The following is a 24,086-nucleotide window of genomic DNA, read 5'->3' on the forward strand; positions in this document are numbered from 1 at the left end:
GTCACGGGTGGTGATCGGAATGGTGTGCCTGCTGAAATCATTCAGCAGGTCCCCTGTGAGAATGCCGAGGGGGGTCCTGTGACCACCCTGTATCGGCGATTGCTGCTAACCGGAGGTCAATTCAGACCTGCGGTTTGCAGCATTTACGGGTTATTTGGGTCTCTGAGGAGGGTGATAGTGATGTAGATCCTGTGAGGTGGCAGTGACGGAGAATTAGGATAAGGGTTGGGAATCGCCTGTGATTGGCTGGAGGGACTGACCTGGAGATAATGTCCTGGAGCTCCGCTCTCTCCGCCCACAGACTTCTGTTTGAGCAAGGAGAGAGGAACCCTGTGTCGGTCCTTCTGCATCCTACACAATCCGCTGCCATCCGTAGCCCCTGAGACACACACACACTAAATAAAGTTTTACACACACACGCACTCCCCTTTAGCGTTCTAAGATGGCCCGCCGGATGTTCTCGGCTGAGGAGGCATACGCCCAGCTGCTGTCTGATTCTGAGAGCCCTAATGAGGATGAGGATGACCCCACATTCCTGTTGTCCTCCTTGTTCTCCTCCTCATCATTTTTCCCGAGTAAGGACATACCCCATATGTAAAGTGCTCTGCAGGCGAACTACACGGCTCAGAAGAGAAGGAGCACCATTGGGATTTTGGTTGTCCAAAATCCCAATGGCGCTCCTCTTCTGAGCCGTGTAGTTCACCCGCAGATCACTCTACATCCACATATGAGGTATTTTCTGCCTCAGGAGAAATTGGGCTACGAATTTTGTGGTGCTTTTTCTCCTATTATTCATTGTAAAAATGAAATACAAGGGGCTACAAGAACATGTTAGTATAAAAAAAGGAGATTTTGAATTTTCTCCTTCACCTCCGCAGCTATTCCTGTGAAACACTTAAAGGGTTAACAAACTTTCTGAATGTCATTTTGAATACTTTGAGAGGTGCAGTTTTTATAATGGGGTCATTTATGGGGGATTTCTAACATAAAGACCCTCAAATTCACTTCAAAACTGAATTGGTACAAAATTAGATTTTGAAATTTTCAGGAAAAATTTGAAAATTGCTGATCAACTTTGAAGCCCTCTAGCGTCTTCAAAAAGTAAAAACATGTCACCTTAAAGTAGACATATTGAATATGCGAATCAATATATAATTTATTTTTCTTACAAGCAAAGAGTTTCAAAATTTACCACTAACATAAAGTAGAATATGTCACGAAAAAACAGAATCAGTCTCAGAATCAGTATGATAGGTAAAAGCATCCCAGAGTTATTAATGCATAAAGTGACACTGGTCAGAATTGCAAAAAATGGCCTGGTCCTTAACCACCTCCCGACCGCCTAACGCACCGATGCGTCCGGGAGGTGGTTGATTTGTTCCTCCTGGACGCATCGGCGCGTCATCTCGCGAGACGCGAGATTACGTCACAGCCGGCCCGCGCATGCGCATCGCGGGCCGGCATTTCGCAGCAGAGTATTTCGTCAGCAGCCTGCCGGCCACGATCATTGGCTGGCAGGTTGCTGTTTTAAAAAATCCAATCAGCAGCCATTTAACCCCACATATTAGTAAATATGATGGGGTTATATGGCTGCTGTGCTCCTCTGCTCCTTCTTTTGGTCGGTTGGTTCCAGCAGAGGAGCAGAGGAGCACACATCACTGTGAGTACCCACTACACCACACTTAGCCCCCAGATCACCCCAATTAACCCTTTGATCACGCCTTTGATCGCCCCTGTCAATCACTAGTGAAAGGAAAAAAGTGATCAGTGCAAACTGTCACATTTTTTTTTCACTGGTATTGACCGTTAGGTTTCAGTATAGTTTAGGCCCCTTGGTTAGGTAGTTTAGGGATCGGTTAGCGCCCAGCCCACCGCACCGCAGTCCGTTATTCGCTGATTAGCGTATCGCTAATCAGCATTTGTACTTTTATAGTATCTGGAAGTGATCAAAACTGATCACGGTCAGATCTATAATAGTACTAGTGTCACTTTAGTTCTCCCTCCACCCAAAACGCAGTGTTTGCCCGATCAGGCCTGATCGGTCGCCCACACGTGCGTTCGCCCACGCCCGCCCCACCTGCAGTGACAAAAAAAATATTTTTTTTTGATCGCTGCACATTCACTTTACACGCACTGCGGCGATAAAAAAATCAGTTTTGATATTTTTGATCAACCGCAGCGGCCTCTGGTACTTCGCTAGCCTCCCCTTTGTAAGACAGGCTTGCTTTTTTTTTCTTGGGTAGTCTCAGGGAATACCCCTAAATTTAGTTGCCCACATGTCTAACAGGGGGTATTCCTCTGAAGAGGCCTACAGGCTTCTGACCCAGTCGGATGAGGAGTGGGAACCCTCATCTGATGAATCCAGCGGGTCAGAATACGAACCTGTAGAAAGCAGTGGCTCTCTGACCCAAAGTTCGGACGAGGAGGCTGAGGTCCCTGATAGCAGCAGGCGTACCCGGCCCCAGTGTCGCTAGACCGCAGGTTGCGCAGGATCCGCTTCAAGAGCAGCAGAGTGGGGCTGGTGCTGTCGGATTACGTGGTGAGGCATACACCAGCAGCCCAGCCCTTCCTGGACCTAGTACCAGCACTGCCGTAGAACATGGTGAAGTAGCGAGCACCAGAAGGGCAGTTGAAGCTGGTACGGTGGCACGTGCAGTAGTGACCCCGTCGCAGCCACCGCAAAGACGTGCCCGTAGAGCCCCTAGAATCCCAGAGGTGCTGGCAAACCCTGATTGGCAGTCCCCAACTTCAGCCGCACCTGTAGTTCCCCCTTTCACCGCCCAGTCTGGAGTTCGGGTTGAGACAGCTCAGATCGGTTTGGCCCTGGGATTTTTTGAACTGTTCTTGACTGCGGAGCTCTTAGACTTAGTTGTGGCAGAGACAAACCGGTATGCCACACAATTTATAACCGCTAACCCGGGAAGCTTTTATGCCCAGCCTTTCCGGTGGAAACCAGTCCAAGTTTCCGAAATTAAAACTTTTCTGGGCCTCCTCCTCAACATGGGCCTGACAAAAAAGCATGAATTGCGGTCATATTGGTCCACGAACCAGATTCATCACATGCCCATGCTCTCTGCTGCTATGTCCAGGACACGATTTGAGACCATCCTGCGTTTCCTGCACTTTAGTGATAACAGCACCTCCCGTCCCAGAGGCCACCCTGCTTTTGACCGGCTCCACAAAATTCGGCCCCTCATAGACCATTTCAACCTGAAATTTGCAGATATGTATACTCCAGAGCAAAACATCTGCGTAGACGAGTCCCTTATACATTTTACCGGGCGCCTTGGCTTCAAACAATACATCCCAAGCAAGCGCGCCCGGTATGGGGTCAAATTGTATAAGCTCTGTGAAAGGGCCACAGGCTATACACACAAATTTCGTGTCTATGAGGGAAAAGATCAGACCCTGGAGCCGGTCGGTTGCCCTGACTACCTGGGGAGCAGTGGGAAGATAGTCTGGGACTTGGTGTCACCCTTATTCGGCAAGGGGTACCATCTTTATGTGGACAATTTCTACACAAGTGTGGCCCTCTTTAGGCATTTGTTTCTAGAACGGATTGGCGCCTGTGGTACCGCGCGAACTAGTCGCGCGGGCTTCCCCCAACGGCTCGTTAGCACCAGTCTTGCAAGGGGGCAGAGGGCCGCACTGTGTAATGAAGAACTGCTCGCGGTGAAATGGAGAGACAAGCGTGACGTTTACATGCTCTCCTCCATTCACGCAGACACGACAATACTAATTGAGCGAGCAACCCGTGTCATTGAAAAGCCCCTCTCAGTCCACGACTATAACCTTCACATGGGAGGGGTGGACTTCAATGACCAGATGTTGTCCTCGTATTTAGTTTCCCGCAGAACCAGACGCTGGTATAAGAAGGTGTCTGTATATTTAATTCAATTGGCTCTGTACAATAGTTTTGTTCTCTACAGTAAGGCTAAATTTCAGGAAGAGATCATCGAGAACCTCCTGTATCCAGGAGGTTCTGTGGCCCCATCCACAAGTGTAGTTAGCCGTCTACACGAGCGACATTTCCCCAATGTCGTTGCTGGTACCTCAACCCACCCGTCACCCCGAAAAAGATGTCGTGTCTGTAGCAGGAGTGGAATAAGGCGTGACACCCGCTATTTCTGTCCTGACTGTCCTGACCACCCTGCCCTATGCTTAGGGGAGTGTTTCCGAAAGTACCACACACAGGTACACCTAGCATAGGGATCATCTCACCAGGATAGGCACACAGGGCTATTAGGGCCCATTCACTCACAGCTGCTGCAAACGTCTCCTTTCACATGGGACAAAGTGCATAACGCACTTCGCCACATCTTTGGGCGATTTGCGCTTTGCACATTGACCTATCAGAAAGGAGAGGTTTGTTCTATAAAGTTCAAAAAAAAAAAAAAAAAACACCAGTAAGCAAACACGTTAATGTTTAGTTCAAAAAGTTAAAGTTTACATGTTCTGTTCCAAAGTTAATAAAATTATTGCATTGTGGCCTGGTTTTTTCTTTTTTTTTTTTTTTCCTTTTTTTACCTTCCAGGTGGACCAACCGATCTACTAGCTGCAGCACCGATGTGCATTCTGACAGAAGCATTGCGCTGCTGTCAGATTACACGCAAGTCGGTGTATGCGGCGCTGCAAGACGGGATTTTCTCCTCTGCAGTGACAGATACGTTTGCCAAGGCATACGAGCTGAGGAGGAGGAGGCGGCGTTCCTATGCTTTGGCAAACACTTTGTGTATATATATATATATATATATATATATATATATATAAAAAAATAAAAAAATCCCGGCAATGATTTATTCATCCACATCGATTGATGCGAATGGAGAAATCTGATTTGCCAGGGCATACGAGCTAAGTGGGTATGGATGTAGGGCGGAGCTCCTATGTCCTGGCTGACGCCTTTCCCCTCCATTTTTTTTTTTGGCAGAGATTTTTTCATCCACATTGCTCGATGCGAATGAAGAAATCTGTGCCGTTCATTTTTTTCTTTCAGCCCAGAGGCTGAACGGAAAAAAAAATCTCATTACCTGTATGCTCAATATAAGGAGAATAGCAGAAACTCCTAATGCTGGCCATACATGTAATGATTGCGGAGACCCTCAAATGCCAGGGCAGTACAAACACCCCACAACTGACCCCATTTTGGAAAGAAGACACCCCAAGGTATTTGCTGAGGGGCATATTGAGTCCATGAAAGATTTAAATTTTTGTCCTAAGTTAGCGGAAAGTGAGACTTTGTGAGAAAAAACAAAAAAAAAAATCAATTTCCGCTAACTTATGCGAAAAAAAAAAAATTCTATGAACTTGCCAGGCCCCTCATTGGATACCTTGGGGTGTCTTCTTTCCAAAGTGGGGTCACATGTGGGGTATTTATACTGCCCTGGCTTTTTAGGGGCCCTAAAGCGTGAGAAGAAGTCTGGGATCCAAATGTCTAAAAATGCCCTCCTAAAGGAATTTGGGCACCTTTGCGCATCTAGGCTGCAAAAAAGTGTGACACATCTGGTATCGCCGTACTCAGAAGAAGTTGGGGAATGTGTTTTGGGGTGTCATTTTACATATACCCATGCTGGGTGAGATAAATATCTTGGTCAAATGCCAACTTTGTATAAAAAAAAAAAGGGAAAAGTTGTCTTTTGCCAAGATATTTCTCCCACCCAGCATGGGTATATGTAAAATGGCACCCCAAAACACATTCCCCAACTTCTCCTGAGTACGGTGATACCAGATGTGTGACACTTTTTTGATGCCAAGGTGGGCAAAGGGGCACATATTCCAAAGTGCACCTTTCGGATTTTGCAGGCCATTTTTTACACATTTTGATTGCAAAGTACTTCTCACACATATGGGCCCCTAAATTGCCAGGGCAGTATAACTACGCCACAAGTGACCCCATTTTGGAAAGAAGACACCCCAAGGTATTCCGTGAGGGGCATGGCGAGCTCCTAGAATTTTTTATTTTTTGTCGCAAGTTAGTGGAATATGAGACTTTGTAAGGAAAAAAGAGAAAAAAAAAAATCATCATTTTCCGCTAACTTGTGACAAAAAAAAAAAAGTTCTATGAACTCACTATGCCCATGAGCGAATACCTTAGGGTGTCTACTTAACGAAATAGGGTCATTTGTGGGGTTTTTCTACTGTTTGGGCATTGTAGAACCTCAGGAATAATGACAGGTGCTCAGAAAATCAGAGCTGTTTCAAAAAGCGGAAATTCACATTTTTGTACCATAGTTTGTAAACGCTATAACGTTTACCCAAACCATTTTTTTTTTTTGCCCAAACATTTTTTTTTATCAAAGAGATGTAGAACAATAAATTTGGCGAAAAATTTATATATGGATGTTGTTTTTTTTGCAAAATTTTACAGCTGAAAGTGAAAAATGTCATTTTTTTGCAAAAAAATCGTTACATTTTGATTAATAACAAAAAAAGTAAAAATGTCAGCAGCAATAAAATACCACCAAATGAAAGCTCCATTAATGAGAAGAAAAGGAGGTAAAATTCATTTGGGTGGTAAGTTGCATGACCGAGCGATAAACGATGAAAGTAGTGTTGTGCCGAAGTGTAAAAAGTGCTCTGGTCATGAAGGGGGTTTCAGCTAGCGGGGCTGAAGTGGTTAAAGGGCTTCTGTCAGCCCACTAAACCGTTTTTTTTTTTTTTTTGGTTAATAATAATCCCTACACTGCGAGCTCCCTATACATAAGCTAAATATTCATTTTTGTTCAGTAGATTTTGTTAAAAAGCTATTTTTATAATATGTAAATTACCTTGCTACCAGCAAGTAGGGCGGCTACTTGCTGGTAGCAGCCGCATCCTCCTCTCATAATGACGCCCCCTCCGCTGTGTGATTGACAACTGTAAAACATCTCAGAACTTACCTAAGCCAGGGCTGTAAAGCTCCTCTGTTGTCCATGCATAATGCATGTAAACATTTCCCGATGTCCATAGGTTCTGAAGATGTTGACAACTGTGTCCTATACTACACACTGCTGTGACTGTTCAATGCAGGCACAGAAACAGGACATCCATGACTTCTAAAGATGGCTGTAACTGCATGTTCTATGGCACAGAGGCAGATACATGCTAGAAGCGAACAAGCCCCTTTTATGATGAAAATAGTTTTTCTGTATTGTGTAATGTATGATGGCATTAAAGGGAAACCATCGAATATGGTACAGTTGTAGTAAAATAGAAAAGCTACAATATTTGATCACAAAAGTGGTTTTGCACACTTTATCTTTATGGGTTACTATTAAATGCATCATTGGCTTGTGTGTTGCAAAAGCATACTTGATGGCACAGTATGCTTTGTGGTTACAGAAATGGACTTGAAGGCAGTAACAATTAATTCCAGAAATATTTGACAAACATTCTTCTGTTTATAATGAATAATGTTTTTCTGATGGGCTACAGCACAACAAGTCTGACACTTGAAAACACTAGATTCTTGTGTGACACAAGTTGTATATTTCTGGATAACTGATAGAGACTTTCAGGGTCCCAGTCTCCTTTCACTGGTCCCTGATATATGGTCTTCTCCTTCCAATCTTGACTACACAATCTCCACAAGAAGATGGTATGGTATCTCCACATCTACTATCACTGTCCCTCTCATCAACTGACAGTTTTCCAAGACAGTAGCAGCTGAGGTTGCCCTGCCCTGCCTTATCTTTCAAGCTTACTCATAGAGATGAGGAGCAGTGAGCAGGACTTGACAAGAGTCACAACTCCCACATCTAAGTTCAGTTGTGCTGATCTCCACCACCACGAATGAGTATAACACACAGACATGAAACAAAAGCTACACAGAGGCCACACATAGAAGGTTGACACAAGACAGATTCACAATAATTTAATGAAACTGTTCAAATTAAAAGGAGCAATACAATTTAAGGGGGCTACTCCTTTCCCTTGCATACGGACAGCAGGATCTCCTCTATATTTGCCTATAATTAATACTTTCAGCATCTGTGCAATAGAAGACTACAAGAAAATTTAGACTGACACATTCTTATTCATAGTCCTAGGTGCATATCCATAAAGCAAACATGGTTGATAAAAAAATAATGGCTGCACACACATATAAACAGTAAAGCTGTGAAATGGGGATCATTCTAAATTCAAGTGGTATTATACCTACTATAAAAGGATCAATGGAAGCTCTTAGCTCACATTTTGATCAAACTTGTGTCGGGCCCATCTACCAAGCGTCAAGGTGGCTTCCGTAGATGGGTCCCTATTAGAGTTGAGCGAACACCTGGATGTTCGGGTTCGAGAAGTTCGGCCGAACATCCCGGAAATGTTCGGGTTCGGGATCCGAACCCGATCCGAACTTCGTCCCGAACCCGAACCCCATTGAAGTCAATGGGGACCCGAACTTTTCGGCACTAAAAAGGCTGTAAAACAGCCCAGGAAAGAGCTAGAGGGCTGCAAAAGGCAGCAACATGTAGGTAAATCCCCTGCAAACAAATGTGGATAGGGAAATGAATTAAAATAAAAATTAAATAAATAAAAATTAACCAAAATCAATTGGAGAGAGGTTCCATAGCAGAGAATCTGGCTTCCCGTCACCCACCACTGGAACAGTCCATTCTCAGATATTTAGGCCCCGGCACCCAGGCAGAGGAGAGAGGTCCCGTAACAGAGAATCTGTCTTCATGTCAGCAGAGAATTAGTCTGCATGTCATAGCAGAGAATGAGGCTTCACGTCAGCCACCACTGCAACAGTCCATTGGCATATATTTAGGCCCAGCACACACACAGGCAGAGGAGAGAGGTCCCGTAACAGAGAATCTGGCTTCATGTCAGCAGAGAATCAGTCTGCATGTCATAGCAGAGAATGAGGCTTCACGTCAGCCACCACTGCAACAGTCCATTGGCATATATTTAGGCCCAGCACACACACAGGCAGAGGAGAGAGGTCCCGTAACAGAGAATCTGGCTTCATGTCAGCAGAGAATCAGTCTGCATGTCATAGCAGAGAATGAGGCTTCACGTCAGCCACCACTGCAACAGTCCATTGGCATATATTTAGGCCCAGCACCCAGGCAGAGGAGGGAGGTCCCGTAACAGAGAATCTGTCTTCATGTCAGCAGAGAATTAGTCTGCATGTCATAGCAGAGAATGAGGCTTCACGTCAGCCACCACTGCAACAGTCCATTGGCATATATTTAGGCCCAGCACACACACAGGCAGAGGAGAGAGGTCCCGTAACAGAGAATCTGGCTTCATGTCAGCAGAGAATCAGTCTGCATGTCATAGCAGAGAATGAGGCTTCACGTCACCCACCACTGCAACAGTCCATTGGCATATATTTAGGCCTAGCACACAGGCAGAGCAGAGAGGTCCCGTAACAGACAATCTGGCTTCATGACAGCAGAGAATTAGTCTGCATGTCATAGCAGAGAATGAGGCTTCACGTCAGCCACCACTGCAACAGTCCATTGGCATATATTTAGGCCCAGCACCCAGGCAGAGGAGAGAGGTCCCGTAACAGACAATCTGGCTTCATGTCAGCAGAGAATTAGTCTGCATGTCATAGCAGAGAATCAGGCTTCACGTCAGCCACCACTGCAACAGTCCATTGTCATAAATTTAGGCCCAGCACCCAGGCAGAGGAGAGAGGTCCCGTAACAGACAATCTGGCTTCATGACAGCAGAGAATCAGTCTGCATGTCATAGCAGAGAATGAGGCTTCACGTCACCCACCACTGCAACAGTCCATTGGCATATATTTAGGCCTAGCACACAGGCAGAGCAGAGAGGTCCCGTAACAGACAATCTGGCTTCATGTCAGCAGAGAATCAGTCTGCATGTCATAGCAGAGAATGAGGCTTCACGTCACCCACCACTGCAACAGTCCATTGGCATATATTTAGGCCTAGCACACAGGCAGAGCAGAGAGGTCCCGTAACAGACAATCTGGCTTCATGACAGCAGAGAATCAGTCTGCATGTCATAGCAGAGAATGAGGCTTCACGTCACCCACCACTGCAACAGTCCATTGGCATATATTTAGGCCTAGCACACAGGCAGAGCAGAGAGGTCCCGTAACAGACAATCTGGCTTCATGTCAGCAGAGAATCAGTCTGCATGTCATAGCAGAGAATGAGGCTTCACGTCACCCACCACTGCAACAGTCCATTGGCATATATTTAGGCCTAGCACACAGGCAGAGCAGAGAGGTCCCGTAACAGACGATCTGGCTTCATGTCAGCAGAGAATCAGTCTGCATGTCATAGCAGAGAATCAGGCTTCACGTCAGCCACCACTGCAACAGTCCATGGTCATAAATTTAGGCCCAGCACCCAGGCAGAGGAGAGAGGTCCCGTAACAGACAATCTGGCTTCATGTCAGCAGAGAATTAGTCTGCATGTCATAGCAGAGAATCAGGCTTCATGTCAGCCACCACTGCAACAGTCCATTGGCATATATTTAGGCCTAGCACACAGGCAGAGGAGAGGTTCATTCAACTTTGGGTAGCATCGCAATATAATGGTAAAATGAAAATAAAAATAGGATTGAATGAGGAAGTGCCCTGGAGTCCAATAATATATGGTTATGGGGAGGTAGTTAATGTCTAATCTGGACAAGGGACGGACAGGTCCTGTGGGATCCATGCCTGGTTCATTTTTATGAACGTCAGCTTGTCCACATTGGCTGTAGACAGGCGGCTGCGTTTGTCTGTAATGACGCCCCCTGCCGTGCTGAATACACGTTCAGACAAAACGCTGGCTGCCGGGCAGGCCAGCACCTCCAAGGCATAAAAGGCTAGCTCTGGCCACGTGGACAATTTAGAGACCCAGAAGTTGAATGGGGCCGAACCATCAGTCAGTACGTGGAGGGGTGTGCACACGTACTGTTCCACCATGTTAGTGAAATGTTGCCTCCTGCTAACACGTTGCGTATCAGGTGGTGGTGCAGTTAGCTGTGGCGTGTTGACAAAAGTTTTCCACATCTCTGCCATGCTAACCCTGCCCTCAGAGGAGCTGGCCGTGACACAGCTGCCTTGGCGACCTCTTGCTCCTCCTCTGCCTTGGCCTTGGGCTTCCACTTGTTCCCCTGTGACATTTGGGAATGCTCTCAGTAGCGCGTCTACCAACGTGCGCTTGTACTCGCGCATCTTCCTATCACGCTCCAGTGCAGGAAGTAAGGTGGGCACATTGTCTTTGTAGCGTGGATCCAGCAGGGTGGCAACCCAGTAGTCCGCACAGGTTAAAATGTGGGCAACTCTGCTGTCGTTGCGCAGGCACTGCAGCATGTAGTCGCTCATGTGTGCCAGGCTGCCCAGGGGTAAGGACAAGCTGTCCTCTGTGGGAGGCGTATCGTCATCGTCCTGCCTTTCCCCCCAGCCACGCACCAGTGATGGACCCGAGCTGCGTTGGGTGCCACCCCGCTGTGACCATGCTTCATCCTCATCCTCCTCCACCTCCTCCTCATCCTCGTCCTCCTCGTCCTCCAGTAGTGGGCCCTGGCTGGCCACATTTGTACCTGGCCTCTGCTGTTGCAAAAAACCTCCCTCTGAGTCACTTCGAAGAGACTGGCCTGAAAGTGCTAAAAATGACCCCTCTTCCTCATCCTCCTCCTCCTCCTCCTGGGCCACCTCCTGTTCCATCATCGCCCTAAGTGTTTTCTCAAGGAGACATAGAAGTGGTATTGTAACGCTGATAACGGTGTCATCGCCACTGGCCATGTTGGTGGAGTACTCGAAACAGCGCAACAGGGCACACAGGTCTCGCATGGAGGCCCAGTCATTGGTGGTGAAGTGGTGCTGTTCTGTAGTGCGACTGACCCGTGCGTGCTGCAGCTGAAACTCCACTATGGCCTGCTGCTGCTCGCACAGTCTGTCCAGCATGTGCAAGGTGGAGTTCCACCTGGTGGGCACGTCGCATATGAGGCGGTGAGCGGGAAGGCCGAAGTTACGCTGTAGCGCAGACAGGCGAGCAGCGGCAGGATGTGAACGCCGGAAGCGCGAACAGACGGCCCGCACTTTATGCAGCAGCTCTGACATGTCGGGGTAGTTGTGAATGAACTTCTGCACCACCAAATTCAGCACATGCGCCAAGCAAGGGATGTGCGTCAAATTGGCTAGTCCCAGAGCTGCAACGAGATTTCGCCCATTATCACACACCACCAGGCCGGGCTTGAGGCTCACCGGCAGCAACCACTCGTCGGTCTGTTGTTCAATACCCCGCCACAACTCCTGTGCGGTGTGGGGCCTGTCCCCCAAACATATGAGTTTCAGAATGGCCTGCTGACGTTTACCCCGGGCTGTGCTGAAGTTGGTGGTGAAGGTGTGTGGCTGACTGGATGAGCAGGTGGAAGAAGAGGAGGAGGAAGCCGAGAAGGAGGAGGTGGCAACAGGAGGCAAAGAATGTTGCCCTGCGATCCTTGGCGGCGGCAGGACGTGCGCCAAACAGCTCTCCGCCTGGGGCCCAGCTGCCACTACATTTACCCAGTGTGCAGTTAGGGAGATATAGCGTCCCTGGCCGTGCTTACTGGTCCACGTATCTGTGGTTAGGTGGACCTTGCTACAGATGGCGTTGCGCAGTGCACACTTGATTTTATGGGATACTTGGTTGTGCAGGGAAGGCACGGCTCTCTTGGAGAAGTAGTGCCGGCTGGGAACAACATACTGTGGGACAGCAAGCGACATGAGCTGTTTGAAGCTGTCTGTGTCCACCAGCCTAAATGACAGCATTTCATAGGCCAGTAGTTTAGAAATGCTGGCATTCAGGGCCAGGGATCGAGGGTGGCTAGGTGGGAATTTACGCTTTCTATCAAATGTTTGTGAGATGGAGAGCTGAACGCTGGCGTGTGACATGGTTGAGACGCTTGGTGACGGAGGTGGTGGTGGTGGTGTTGGTGGTACATCCCCTGTTTGCTGGGCGGCAGGTGCCAACGTTCCTCCAGAGGCGGAGGAAGAGGCCGAGGCGGCAGCAGCAGAATAGGCCGAGGCGGCAGCAGCAGAAGAGGTAGCAGGGGGAGCCTGAGTGACTTCCTTGGTTTTAAGGTGTTTACTCCACTGCAGTTCATGCTTTGCATGCAGGTGCCTGGTCATGCAGGTTGTGCTCAGGTTCAGAACGTTAATGCCTCGCTTCAGGCTCTGATGGCACAGCGTGCAAACCACTCGGGTCTTGTCGTCAGCACATTGTTTGAAGAAGTGCCATGCCAGGGAACTCCTTGAAGCTGCCTTTGGGGTGCTCGGTCCCAGATGGCGGCGGTCAGTAGCAGGCGGAGTCTCTTGGCGGCGGGTGTTCTGCTTTTGCCCACTGCTCCCTCTTTTGCTACGCTGTTGGCTCGGTCTCACCACTGCCTCTTCCTCCGAACTGTGAAAGTCAGTGGCACGACCTTCATTCCATGTGGGGTCTAGGACCTCATCGTCCCCTGCATCGTCTTCCACCCAGTCTTGATCCCTGACCTCCTGTTCAGTCTGCACACTGCAGAAAGACGCAGCAGTTGGCACCTGTGTTTCGTCATCATCAGAGACATGCTGAGGTGGTATTCCCATGTCCTCATCATCAGGAAACATAAGTGGTTGTGCGTCAGTGCATTCTATGTCTTTCACCGCTGGGGAAGGGCTAGGTGGATGCCCTTGGGAAACCCTGCCAGCGGAGTCTTCAAACAGCATAAGAGACTGCTGCATAACTTGAGGCTGAGACAGTTTCCCTGGTATGCATGGGGGTGATGTGACAGACTGATGGGGTTGGTTTTCAGGCGCCATCTGTGCGCTTTCTGCAGAAGACTGGGTGGGAGATAATGTGAACGTGCTGGATCCACTGTCGGCCACCCAATTGACTAATGCCTGTACCTGCTCAGGCCTTACCATCCTTAGAACGGCATTGGGCCCCACCATATATCGCTGTAAATTCTGGCGGCTACTGGGACCTGAGGTAGTTGGTACACTAGGACGTGTGGATGTGGCAGAACGGCCACGTCCTCTCCCAGCACCAGAGGGTCCACTAACACCACCACGACCATGTCCACGTCCGCGTCCCTTACTAGATGTTTTTCTCATTGTTATGGTTCACCACAACAACAAATATATTATTTGGCCCAATGTATTGTATTCAAATTCAGCGGGATATAAATTTGAGGCCTAGTATTTAGGCGCTGGGTGACCGGTATGGATTTAGTGACAGAATTAGACTTGGAAATGCACAGAAGCGTGTGTGTGAAGTTATTCTGAATGACCCTATGTGCACCTTCAATATTATATACCCTTTTAGGGATAGATTTCAAATAGCTCTGATATAGCAGAAACCACTAAATTATGAAATTGCTAAATTGGGAATTGTACTTCAACCCAGAACAAAAAATGTGCTTTGACGGACACTAAATATCTTGCCCAGCAACAACAGTACAGCGGTGGGTAACGAGAGATTTAGAGGGATTTAAATTTGAGGCCTAGTATTTAGGCGCTGGGTCACCGGTATGGATTTAGTGACAGAATTAGACTTGGAAATGCACAGAAGCGTGTGTGTGAAGTTATTCTGAATGACCCTATGTGCACCTTCAATATTATATACCCTTTTAGGGATAGATTTCAAATAGCTCTGATATAGCAGAAACCACTAAATTATGAAATTGCTAAATTGGGAATTGTACTTCAACCCAGAACAAAAAATGTGCTTTGACGGACACTAAATATCTTGCCCAGCAACAACAGTACAGCGGTGGGTAACGAGAGATTTAGAGGGATTTAAATTTGAGGCCTAGTATTTAGGCGCTGGGTGACAGGTATGGGTTTAGTGACAGAATTAGACTTGAAATACACAGTAGCGGGTGTGTGTGAAGTTATTCTGAATGACCCAATGTGCACCTTCAATATTATATACCCTTTTTGGGATAGATTTCAAATAGCTCTGATATAGCAGGAACCACTAAATTATGAAATTGCTAAATTGGGAATTGTACTTCAACCCAGAACAAAAAATGTGCTTTGACGGACACTAAATATCTTGCCCAGCAACAACAGTACAGCGGTGGGTAACGAGAGATTTAGAGGGATTTAAATTTGAGGCCTAGTATTTAGGCGCTGGGTCACCGGTATGGATTTAGTGACAGAATTAGACTTGGAAATGCACAGAAGCGTGTGTGTGAAGTTATTCTGAATGACCCTATGTGCACCTTCAATATTATATACCCTTTTAGGGATAGATTTCAAATAGCTCTGATATAGCAGAAACCACTAAATTATGAAATTGCTAAATTGGGAATTGTACTTCAACCCAGAACAAAAAATGTGCTTTGACGGACACTAAATATCTTGCCCAGCAACAACAGTACAGCGGTGGGTAACGAGAGATTTAGAGGGATTTAAATTTGAGGCCTAGTATTTAGGCGCTGGGTCACCGGTATGGATTTAGTGACAGAATTAGACTTGGAAATGCACAGAAGCGTGTGTGTGAAGTTATTCTGAATGACCCTATGTGCACCTTCAATATTATATACCCTTTTAGGGATAGATTTCAAATAGCTCTGATATAGCAGAAACCACTAAATTATGAAATTGCTAAATTGGGAATTGTACTTCAACCCAGAACAAAAAATGTGCTTTGACGGACACTAAATATCTTGCCCAGCAACAACAGTACAGTGGTGGGTAACGAGAGATTTAGAGGGATTTAAATTTGAGGCCTAGTATTTAGGCGCTGGGTCACCGGTATGGATTTAGTGACAGAATTAGACTTGGAAATGCACAGAAGCGTGTGTGTGAAGTTATTCTGAATGACCCTATGTGCACCTTCAATATTATATACCCTTTTAGGGATAGATTTCAAATAGCTCTGATATAGCAGAAACCACTAAATTATGAAATTGCTAAATTGGGAATTGTACTTCAACCCAGAACAAAAAATGTGCTTTGACGGACACTAAATATCTTGCCCAGCAACAACAGTACAGTGGTGGGTAACGAGAGATTTAGAGGGATTTAAATTTGAGGCCTAGTATTTAGGCGCTGGGTCACCGGTATGGATTTAGTGACAGAATTAGACTTGGAAATGCACAGAAGCGTGTGTGTGAAGTTATTCTGAATGACCCTATGTGCACCTTCAATATTATATACCCTTTTAGGGATAGATTTCAAATAGCTCTGATATAGCAGAAACCACTAAATTATGAAATTGCTAAATTGGGAATTGTACTTCAACCCAGAACAAAAATGTGCTTTGACGGACACTAAATATCTTGCCCAGCAACAACAGTACAGTGGTGGGTAACGAGAGATTTAGAGGGATTTAAATTTGAGGCCTAGTATTTAGGCGCTGGGTCACCGGTATGGATTTAGTGACAGAATTAGACTTGGAAATGCACAGAAGCGTGTGTGTGAAGTTATTCTGAATGACCCTATGTGCACCTTCAATATTATATACCCTTTTAGGGATAGATTTCAAATAGCTCTGATATAGCAGAAACCACTAAATTATGAAATTGCTAAATTGGGAATTGTACTTCAACCCAGAACAAAAAATGTGCTTTGACGGACACTAAATATCTTGCCCAGCAACAACAGTACAGCGGTGGGTAACGAGAGATTTAGAGGGATTTAAATTTGAGGCCTAGTATTTAGGCGCTGGGTCACCGGTATGGATTTAGTGACAGAATTAGACTTGGAAATGCACAGAAGCGTGTGTGTGAAGTTATTCTGAATGACCCTATGTGCACCTTCAATATTATATACCCTTTTAGGGATAGATTTCAAATAGCTCTGATATAGCAGAAACCACTAAATTATGAAATTGCTAAATTGGGAATTGTACTTCAACCCAGAACAAAAAATGTGCTTTGACGGACACTAAATATCTTGCCCAGCAACAACAGTACAGCGGTGGGTAACGAGAGATTTAGAGGGATTTAAATTTGAGGCCTAGTATTTAGGCGCTGGGTGACAGGTATGGGTTTAGTGACAGAATTAGACTTGGAAAAACACAGTAGCGGGTGTGTGTGAAGTTATTCTGAATGACCCTATGTGCACCTTCAATATTATATACCCTTTTAGGGATAGATTTCAAATAGCTCTGATATAGCAGGAACCACTAAATTATGAAATTGCTAAATTGGGAATTGTACTTCAACCCAGAACAAAAAATGTGCTTTGACGGACACTAAATATCTTGCCCAGCAACAACAGTACAGCGGTGGGTAACGAGAGATTTAGAGGGATTTAAATTTGAGGCCTAGTATTTAGGCGCTGGGTCACCGGTATGGATTTAGTGACAGAATTAGACTTGGAAATGCACAGAAGCGTGTGTGTGAAGTTATTCTGAATGACCCTATGTGCACCTTCAATATTATATACCCTTTTAGGGATAGATTTCAAATAGCTCTGATATAGCAGAAACCACTAAATTATGAAATTGCTAAATTGGGAATTGTACTTCAACCCAGAACAAAAAATGTGCTTTGACGGACACTAAATATCTTGCCCAGCAACAACAGTACAGTGGTGGGTAACGAGAGATTTAGAGGGATTTAAATTTGAGGCCTAGTATTTAGGCGCTGGGTCACCGGTATGGATTTAGTGACAGAATTAGACTTGGAAATGCACAGAAGCGTGTGTGTGAAGTTATTCTGAATGACCCTATGTGCACCTTCAATATTATATACCCTTTTAGGGATAGATTTCAAATAGCTCTGATATAGCAGAAACCACTAAATTATGAAATTGCTAAATTGGGAATTGTACTTCAACCCAGAACAAAAAATGTGCTTTGACGGACACTAAATATCTTGCCCAGCAACAACAGTACACCGGTGGGTAACGAGAGATTTAGAGGGAATTAAATTTGAGGCCTAGTATTTAGGCGCTGGGTCACCGGTATGGATTTAGTGACAGAATTAGACTTGGAAATACACAGTAGCGGGTGTGTGTGAAGTTATTCTGAATGACCCTATGTGCACCTTCAATATTATATACCCTTTTAGGGATAGATTTCAAATAGCTCTGATATAGCAGAAACCACTAAATTATGAAATTGCTAAATTGGGAATTGTACTTCAACCCAGAACAAAAAATGTGCTTTGACGGACACTAAATATCTTGCCCAGCAACAACAGTACAGCGGTGGGTAACGAGAGATTTAGAGGGAATTAAATTTGAGGCCTAGTATTTAGGCGCTGGGTCACCGGTATGGATTTAGTGACAGAATTAGACTTGGAAATGCACAGAAGCGTGTGTGTGAAGTTATTCTGAATGACCCTATGTGCACCTTCAATATTATATACCCTTTTTGGGATAGATTTCAAATAGCTCTGATATAGCAGAAACCACTAAATTATGAAATTGCTAAATTGGGAATTGTACTTCAACCCAGAACAAAAAATGTGCTTTGACGGACACTAAATATCTTGCCCAGCAACAACAGTACAGCGGTGGGTAACGAGAGATTTAGAGGGAATTAAATTTGAGGCCTAGTATTTAGGCGCTGGGTCACCGGTATGGATTTAGTGACAGAATTAGACTTGGAAATACACAGTAGCGGGTGTGTGTGAAGTTACTCTGAATGACCCTATGTGCACCTTCAATATTATATACCCTTTTTGGGATAGATTTCAAAGAGCTCTGATATAGCAGGAACCACTAAATTATGAAATTGCTAAATTGGGAATTGTATTTCAACCCAGAACAAGAAATGTGCTTGAACGGACACTAAATAACTCGCCCAGCTACAGCACTAGGGACAGATTTAGCTGGATATAAATTTGAGGCCTAGTATTTAGGCGCTGGGTGACCGGTATGGATTTAGTGACAGAATTAGACTGGGATATGGCCAAAAAATGAACAGACTATTGCTGGTTAAATGCACTTGGTGTGACAGCTTCACCCTGATGTAGGCTTTAGCCAAAAAACAACCACACCATTGAGGGTTAAATGCACTTGGTGACAGGCGCAGCTTGCCCCTGATTTTGTATATGGCCAAAAAATGAACAGACTATTGCTGGTTAAATGCACTTGGTGTGACAGCTTCACCCTGATGTAGGCTTTAGCCAAAAAACAACCACACCATTGAGGGTTAAATGCACTTGGTGACAGGCGCAGCTTGCCCCTGATTTTGTATATGGCCAAAAAATGAACAGACTATTGCTGGTTAAATGCACTTGGTGTGACAGCTTCACCCTGATGTAGGCTTTAGCCAAAAACAACCACACCATTGAGGGTTAAATGCACTTGGTGACAGGCGCAGCTTGCCCCTGATTTTGTATATGGCCAAAAAATGAACAGACTATTGCTGGTTAAATGCACTTGGTGTGACAGCTTCACCCTGATGTAGGCTTTAGCCAAAAAACAACCACACCATTGAGGGTTAAATGCACTTGGTCGCAGCTTGTGCTGGCGCACCACAAGACACAAAATGGCCGCCGATCACCCCAGAAAAATGAGACTGACAAACGGTCTGTGCAGCCTAAAAACAGTGAGCAATTGAGGATCAGCAGCTCAATGATCCACAGCTGCAGATCGATCAGTTAATCAAGTCCTTTGGAGGAGTTAATCTGCCTAATCTCGCCCTACTGTCGCAGCCGCAACCTCTCCCTACGCTAATCAGAGCAGAGTGACGGGCGGCGCTATGTGACTCCAGCTTAAATAGAGGCTGGGTCACATGGTGCTCTGGCCAATCACAGCCATGCCAATAGTAGGCATGGCTGTGATGGCCTCTTGGGGCAAGTAGTATGACGCTTGTTGATTGGCTGCTTTGCAGCCTTTCAAAAAGCGCCAAGAAAGCGTCACAAAAGCGCGAAGAAAGCGACGAACACCGAACCCGAACCCGGACTTTTACGAAAATGTCCGGGTTCGGGTCCGTGTCACGGACACCCCAAAATTCGGTACGAACCCGAACTATACAGTTCGAGTTCGCTCATCCCTAGTCCCTATCACTAATATACCACATCTCACTGTTTATATGTGTGTGCAGACATTATTTTTTTTATCAACCATGTTTTCTTTATGGATATGCACCTATGAATATGAATAAGAATGTGCCAGTCAAAATTTTATTGTAGTATTTATTGAGGGTAGCACCTCTTTTAGACTGAGCAAACACCCATCTGCCTGGGGCTTCTGAGCAAAGTACAAATGTAGCTGGTTCCTACACTGCCCTGAAAATGTGGACTTGGATAAGTCCAAGAGAGCAGGTATATTAGTGATAGGGACCTGTCTGCGGAAGCCACCTTGACGCTTGGTAGATGGGCCAGGTAGGTATAATACCACTTGAATTTAGAATGATCCCCATTTCTCTTTACTGTTTATATGTGTGTGCAGCCATTATTTTTTCATCAACCATGTGCAGTAGAAGAGGCAGCCGCTGCTAATTTATGAACTTGATGTCCCAACTTGATGCCAATTTGGGACATGAATCTATGAAACATTTATGGCATATCCTGTGTATATGCCACAAATGTCTAATATGGGAATACCCTTTTCAAGAGTTATGAACTCAAACAAGAGAAGAAATGCAGTCTATAAGTATCTCTTCCTATCTATATTTACTGTGGGTAGAAACAATGTACCTTCATCCTGTCAATATTGCACACTCCCTCTGGTCCTCTATACTACTATATTTGTTTAGTAACCTTATGTCCACATTTCACATTACTGTATATGCCCCCCCCCCCCAACTTTAAGCTCTTGAACACAATGACGGTAATAGCAAATAAAGTCAGGGTGACACAGACATATATAGTGTGAACTGTTACACCTTCCTGCGGGGTTGTTTTGGGCAGAAACAGGAACAATCAACACCTTTGTAGCTTTGTGCGTCACACTGTTGCAATTTATTTTGCAAGTTGCTCAAAACAACAAACAGAAACCAAAAGTAACAATAGCCATTTGGCTCCTGCCTATCTCACTCGGCAGCCCTAGCTAAACTCATAACACAAAACACAAAGAGCATTTTCAAGGGGAAAACAGAGCAACTTACAGTTCAGTAGTTAGGTGGAGAAGCTAACCGTTCTCAGAGCTCCTAGGCTTGCAGCTTCTCAAACAGACTGCCCAGACTCCCAGAGAGAGAGCTCCTGGATCAGGGCTGCTGACTTAATTAGTACACCTGTGTGAGCAGTCCCCCAGGCAGGTAAAACCCGGACTGGCTCCGGGTGGTCAGGGAACCCACCCAACTCTTCCCTAACCGGCTCCAGGACCCTAAACTGGCTTTCTTTTTCCCAGGAAGCTTCTGGATACAAAGAAAACCAAACCTTCCTGGAGCCTTTTAACACATGAAGTGCCGGAAACTTGGTGCAATGTACACAGCATCCAGCACTTTCTCTGCAAAACATTGTGACACCCTGTCACATACCCCCTCCCTCTGTTCGAACCCGTGGGTACGGACACTTTCCGAGAACATACAATGAGTTCGGGAGAGAGCGTCAGCATTGGCCTGCAGCTTTCCTGCTCTGTGCTCCACTGAGAAATTAAAGTCCTGTAGTGACAAGAACCAGCGGGTCACCCTAGCATTATGATCTTTGGCCTGTGACATCCAGGTAAGAGGGGAGTGATCTGTCACTAACTGAAACTGACGGCCGAGCAGATAGTATCGCAGAGTCTCCAAAGCCCACTTGATGGCCAAACACTCGCGCTCTACAATACTATAGTTTTTCTCAGCCGGGGTTAGCTTCCTACTCAAGTATATCACTGGGTGTTCTTCTCCATGCACCAACTGTGACAACACGGCCCCTAGGCCCACATTGGAAGCATCTGTTTGAACAACAAACTTTTTTTTAAAATCAGGAGCGATCAAAACTGGCCTACTGCATAACACCTCCTTGAGTTTACAGAACGCAACCTCAGCATCTTTGTTCCAAGAAATTCCCCCTGAGCTTTTGCCCTTGATTAGGTCCGTAAGTGGAGCAGCTATGGTGGCAAAATCTGGAATAAACCTCTGGTTATACCCTACCATGCCCAGAAACGTCCTCACCAGTTTTTTTGTGCAAGGTTGAGGCCACTCCTTAATTGCCTGTACCTTTTGAGCCTGAGGCTTGATGAGGCCTTTACCAATAATGTACCCTAGGTATCGTGCCTCTTCAAGGCCCAGGGCACATTTCTTGGGATTGGCCGTCAGACCAGCCTGCCGAATTGAGTTTACCACTGCTTGGACCTTGGGAAGATGACTTTCCCAATCCGAGCTGAATATCACCACGTCGTCAAGGTAGGCCGACGAAAAGTGCCGGTGTGGCCTGAGGACTTCATCCATCAACCTCTGAAAGGTGGCAGGGGCCCCATGAAGCCCAAACGGCATTCTCACATACTGGAACAGGCCCTGTGGAGTAGAGAATGCTGTCTTTTCCCTAGCCATTGAAGTAAGTGGAATCTGCCAATAACCTCTGGTTAGATCCAGGGTGGTAATGTACCTGGCTGGACCTAACCTTTCTATTAACTCATCCACCCGTGGCATGGGATAAGCGTCAAACATTGAGATCTCATTTAATTTGCAAAAGTCGTTGCAAAACCGCAAGGACCCATCCGGTTTTGGTACCAACACCACAGGGCTACTCCAGTCACTATGGGATGGCTCAATAACACCTAGCTCCAACATTCTCTGAACCTCATCGGCTACTGTCTGTCTGTGGGCTTCAGGAATGCGATATGACTTCACGCGAACCCAAGCTTGTGGACTTTATAATTCACATCCCCTATTTTCTCTACAACCTCATAACCTCATAGGGCCCTTGCCATTTCGCTAGGAATTTACTTTCCGCGGTGGGAACCAGAACCAGGACCCGGTCACCCGGCTGAAAAACCCTGAGTCTGGCTCCCCGATTGTATATGCGACTTTGGGCCTCTTGAGCCTGTCTCATATGTTCTTGTACTATGGGCATTACAGCTGTGATGCGGTCCTGCATCTGTAGAACATGTTCCACCACCGAGCGGTGGGGAGAGGGCTCCTCTTCCCATGACTCCTTTGCTATATCCAAAAGGCCCCGGGGGTGTCGCCCATACAAAAGCTCAAACGGGGAAAACCCAGTAGACAACTGAGGCACCTCACGAACAGCAAACGTCAAGTAGGGGAGCAGGCAATCCCAATCTCTCCCGTCTGCCTCAACGACCCTTTTTAACATTCTCTTGAGGGTTTTGTTGAAGCGCTCAACCAACCCATCAATTTGAGGGTGATAGACAGATGTCCTTAACTGTTTTATACCCAGCAGCTTACACAAACCTTTCATTACGTTTGACATGAAAGGTGTTCCTTGATCCGTCAGGATCTCTTTGGGAATGCCTGTTCTAGCAAACATATGAAACAGCTCCCGGGCAGTTGTTTTAGCTGACGTGTTCCGCAGAGGAACCACCTCGGGATACCTAGTGGCATAGTCTAAAACCACAAGAATGTATTGATGTCCCTTTGCAGACTTCACCAGGGGCCCCACCAAATCCATTGCAATCCGGTGAAAAGGTACCTCAATGATGGGTAACGGTACCAAGGGTCCCCGGTAATGAGGCGCAGGGGACGTCAACTGACATTCTGGGCAAGACGCACAGAATCGTTTGATTTCTGCAAATATACCAGGCCAAAAAAACCTCTGGAGTACCCGTTGCTGCGTTTTCTCAGCTGCCATGGGGTTTTTATGAGCCAGGTCAAGTACCACTTTCCTATGCGATTTGGGAACAACTAGTTGCTCTACAACTTCACCCCTTATATTATCAACACGATAGAGAAGATCATGATTGACAGCAAAGTGAGGGTACACCTTCTCCAAGCCCGTACTGTGGGCAACCTCATTAACCACAGCAATATTTTCCCAAGCATGAGCTAACGTTGGGTCCCTCAGTTGGGATGTGCCAAAGTTATCTTGAGAGCAGTTTATTTCTGGCATAGGTAACTCTTCCACAGGCTCTTGAGGTCTCTCGGATTCCCCCACTAGCACAGAGAAAGGGAACTGGTCAGTCTTAACTGGGGCCAGTCCACCGGCTGGCACTTCAGAACCGGAATCCCCAAAGTTAGGCAGGCTAGCCGGAGTTTCATCCCTCACACTTAGGGAAACTTGAGGTGGAAACTCGACCGCCCACAGGTCCCAGAACAAAGGAAAGTCCCGCCCTAGTATGACACTATGCATCAGGGATTTAGATACTCCAACCTCATGGGACGTCACACCAAACT

The sequence above is a fragment of the Bufo gargarizans genome, chromosome 4 (genome assembly GCF_014858855.1).
Source record: "Bufo gargarizans isolate SCDJY-AF-19 chromosome 4, ASM1485885v1, whole genome shotgun sequence".
NCBI lineage: Eukaryota > Metazoa > Chordata > Amphibia > Anura > Bufonidae > Bufo > Bufo gargarizans.